At 38.8% G+C, this 4,713-nt stretch overlaps 1 pseudogene; it reads right to left on the bottom strand.

The window, feature by feature from the left end:
* Positions 1-476: 476 nt before the first annotated feature.
* LOC109676584 (metaxin-3 pseudogene) lies at positions 477-3,625 on the bottom strand (annotated as a pseudogene).
* Positions 3,626-4,713: the final 1,088 nt, after the last annotated feature.

Consider the following 4,713-nt stretch of genomic DNA (forward strand, 5'->3'; position numbering starts at 1 on the left):
TTAATAAACTGAAAAATTAACTTGAATAAATTAAGAATAAACATTCATAGCGGAACTATAGCTTTTTGTCAGCAACATGTGAACCAAAGGCAAAAATCTATTAAGATTAAGGCAGTTTTTTCTGTATATATACAGTACAACGTGTTTCCCCCAACACATTCATTTACCATTCACCTTTATTTAAAATGCATTGCCAAGCTAGAATACAAGCTTCCTAATTAAAAACAAAACAAGCAATAACAGATGTCATATAAGTTCCTTTTGTTTTAGAGTTTTCCATATACCTGGGAACAGTATTTTCTTTTTGCCTTCACATCCTCAGTGTAGGAAATTACCTAGACAATCATAAGACTTAGGCTACAAAACATGCCAACTGTCAGGGTGATAGCTGGTGTAAGGAATTACTCTCTTCTGCTGGAGTCAATCAGAGTGTTGGCAGTTTCCAAGGAGGAAGCTGAGGGCTTTGGTGAAAATTGTCATCCATCTCTGAGACTAAGCCTAATATAACTGTTTAGGATGTCATCACAAAAGTGACACAGGTTGGGGAGCTGATTCAGATATTCTTGTAACTGAATGTTAGGAAGCCATACTTTATAAAGAGGTGTAAGAAAACCAAACACCTAGGTATCCAACGTTGAAGGCGTACCTCCAAAGAAAAACTGAGCTGTTCCCAATCTGTTTCACAAAAGATTTAGGCAACCTTGTCATCTCTGTATATCTGTGCTTCCACTTCTTGGACATGATAGAGGGGAGGCTCTCCTGTTGTCAGAAGAATCCTATTCAGTGCTCCCCTAGACATCCTTCCAAGAAGAATTAAACTCAAGGGAAAACTCAAGGGAAAAGGAATTCGTGAAGCAAGCCATGGCTTTGTACCAGTAAAGTAGTTGTCACCTTCAACCTAGAATGTGTGGAGCACAGCAGGGAGAAGCTTCTACTCAAGGAGAACAATGTAAGCCAGTGTATCCACCCCTTGCTTTGCAAAGAGTTCATAATCAGCATTATGTTTCTGTTTTCTTTAAAAATTTAGTATTTTTGTAGGCTGAGAAACTGGTACATCACCTCTTTGTCATCAGAAGGCTGTGACTACATGATATGCTTCTTATGTAAGAATAAGAATGTGCTGTCTATCACATTGAGTTTCAAGGGTGCCCAAAACAGTTTGCAGTAAAACATTTTAGACTGAGTTCATAATGCCAATGTGCAGAGCAGCTTTCCTTCATGGTCCCACCCACAAGGACAGAGATGGCAGACACCCAGCCTGGCTCCCTCCTTTCCTGTCTGTCTCAGATTGTGCTCCAACTTCCTGACTTTCAGAGACCATGTGCCCTCACAGGTCCTGGGGATGCCAAGCTGAGTAGGCTTTTACCTCCATCACCCATATGGCTTTGCAAGCTAAGAAAATGTGGGGCCAGACAGAGGAGCCACGATGCTTCCACCAGGCCAATGCAGGGTCACAAGCCAGGCTGTGACTCACTGACAAAAGTGATATTGAGGCAGGCACTGACCAGACTCCCAGCCAGCCATGATACCACAGTGCTGCAGGGAAATGCATGAAATGGCTAATTTTTTTTGTATCATATTTGTTCTTGAACCTTCCACATATACTAAGAAACACAAAGTGGTAACCATTAAAATCAGATTCACTTCTCACCAGAGTTTTGTTATTGCTGCTATTCTTATTAATCTTCATTTATGTCTTCCCTGGACTAATTCTTTTAGATCTGCATTATTTTCATGTGCAACCATGATAGTCTCCACTTACTTAGTTAGTGACCAGCTAATGATTGCACACGAAATTGAAGACAAACTTGAACCAGTTTGTCTTCCAACCTTTGCTGAGGGTCTTTTGAGTGTACTGGTGATTCCCTGGGTGCTCTGGAAATTTACCACTTTCTTAGCCTGCATTTCCTGCTTGCATAGAGCCTTAAAGCCAATTGAAGCTATGGGTTGGCATGGTTTAAAGTCTCTCTGTGCTGTGTACACAATTCTGTGGCTATGTGGAACATATAAGATCCCCAGAAATATGTTGCAGCTTCTCAAAGCCTGCTGCAAACAATGCATTTTCCAGTCTTCCCTTTTCATATTTTTTGTTTCTTTGTTTCTATTTTATTAGGATTTATTTGTTGTACAGGGGAATTCATTGTGACACTTCCAAAAAGCCTTATATCTTACATTGATTAGATTGCCCCACCTTCTCCCCCCTCCCAGCACAAGTCCATTCCCACTCCACTTAACGCAATTATAAGAGTTCTGTTTCATATGTATATGTATATGAATCTTGTCAGCCACATTCCCTCACCTCACCTTCATCTCCCTCATTCACCACCTCCCTCCCATAAGTACCCCCACACACAATGTACCTATTTCACGATCCTGGCTTTCTTTTATTTCCATTAATTTGTATGATTGTCTAATAGATTTTTATTACTATTTCATTTTTAATTTAATTTTATAGTTTTTGCATTTACTTACATGTGTATACATTATTTGATCTCCCCCACCTCCAGATAGAACCTGTTCTGCCCTCTTGTTCCCAATTTTGTAGAATAAAAAGCATAAAAGATAAGAAAAGCATAGAGTTTTTGCTGGTTTGTGATAAACATAGCTATACAGGGAGATTCCTTGTGATGTTTCCAAGCATATATATATTACCACTCAAATTGGTTAATCTCCACCAGACCTCTTCACTGCTTCCTAGTCCCCTACCTATAGTGGCCCCTGCCCATTGAAGATTACTACATTCATTCCTGTACAGTGAGCACATCAACCACATCCAGTACTTGGTTTCCTTCCCATTCTGTATCCCTCCTGTGTACAGTCTCCCCTTAGTGTGTGACCCATGTCCAATAATGTTACTGCATTAGTTTTAGGTCTCTAATCTGCATGTGAGGGAGAACAGGCAATTTTTGTCCTTCTGAGCCTGACAAACTTTGCTTAAGGTTATACTCTCCAGTTCCATCCATTTACCTGTGAATGACAAAATTTCATTCTTTGTGGCTGAATAAAATTCCATTGTGTATAAGTACCACATTTTCTTAATCCATCAGTATTGGGGCATCTTGGTTGTTTCCATAGCTTGGCTATTGTGAGTAGTGCTCCAATAATCATAGGTTTGCAGGTGCCTGGGTAGTAACATGAGTCACATTGCCTCTTTTATTGGTATGAAGTGACCACCTTTGTCTCATTTGACCAATGTCAATTTGAAATCTACTTTGTGTGATATAAATATTGCTTCTTCTGGCTAGGTTTGGGGGCCATTGACTTGGTAAATCTTCTTCCAGCCTTTCACCCTAAGCCAGTGTTTTTTCTGTCAATAAGACAGGTCTCATGTAAACAACACATTGTGGGATCTTCCTTCTCAATCCAGTTTACCAAACAGGGTCTTTTGATGGGAGAGTTGACTCCATTGACATTCATTGTTAATATTGATAGGTATGTGGTGATTTTGTTGTTTTGTTGTTTAAGGAATTGATTGTAGGCAGCCAAGTCACTGCTACTCTCTGATTACTTGTCTTTTCTTCTCCTGCATTTTAATACTTCCAGTCCAGTCATGGTTTTCTTTGCTTTCATCTTCTGTGTGAAGATTTCCTTGTAGAGTCTCCAGTTGTGGTAGCTTGGTGGTCATGTATTGTTTTAGTTTCTGTTTACTGTGGAAGATTTTGATTGCTTTGTCAATTTTGAATGATAATATTTCTGAGTAGATTATCCTTGGGCTGAAGTTATTTTCATTCAGTGCCAGAAACACCCACCCCATGCTTTTCTTGCTTTTAAGTTTTCTGTTGAGAAATCAGCTTTTATTTTGATGGGTTTACCTTTATATGTTATTTTTTCTCTCTTACATCCTTTAATATTCTTTCTCTATTCTTTGTGCTTGTTGTTTTTATGATAATATGCCATGACCAGGTTCTATTTTGGTCTAGTCTGTTTGTGTCCTGGAGGCTTCCTATACCTGACTGAGCAGATCTTCCTCAAGATTTGGGAAATTTTCTACTATTTTATTGAATATATTATGTATCCCTTTGGCTTCCACCTCTTCTTCAATGCCCATGATTCTCGGGCTTGGTCTTTTGATGGAGTCAGTGAGTTCTCGCATATTCCTTTCACAGCTCTTGTGTTGCTTGACTAAGGGTTTTTCTGCTTTTTCTTTAATTTCTGTTTTATCATTGAGCTCTGCTATTCTGTCTTCCACTTGTTCTAGTCTGCTGGAATGGCCTTCCTCTGTGTTTTTTGTTTGACTAAATGGACTTTTTATTTACACAACTTCTGTCTCATTTGTTTCTGTTCAACTCCCCTTTTATATCCTGTGTTGTCTTCTTTATTTCACATCTCTCTTTTTTATATTGTCCTCTGTTTCACTTCGGTATTTATTGATGTCTTCGCTAAGTTTGTTTATTTGTTTCTGTTTCTTCTCATGTTATTTATTTGTGGTGTCTTGAAATTTCTTGAGTACATCTTTTACCTTCTGGTTAACCATGTCTAGTATCTTCTCCATGAATTTCTCAGTAATCTCTTCTATGACTCTTCTTTGAGGGATGTTTTTGTGGGCCTCACTGGGCTCATTAATGAAATTTATCATTGTTTTGTTGTGGTCAGGAACTTGGTATCCATTTTCTTCATTTCCCACTATATCCTCTGTTAAATTGTTTTGTTTTCTTTTAGAGGAGAGTAGTTTCCTTCCCTCTTTTTCTCCCCTTTGCTCCAGTTGTTCCTGTG

The sequence above is a fragment of the Castor canadensis genome, chromosome 2 (assembly GCF_047511655.1).
Source record: "Castor canadensis chromosome 2, mCasCan1.hap1v2, whole genome shotgun sequence".
NCBI classification, from domain to species: domain Eukaryota; kingdom Metazoa; phylum Chordata; class Mammalia; order Rodentia; family Castoridae; genus Castor; species Castor canadensis.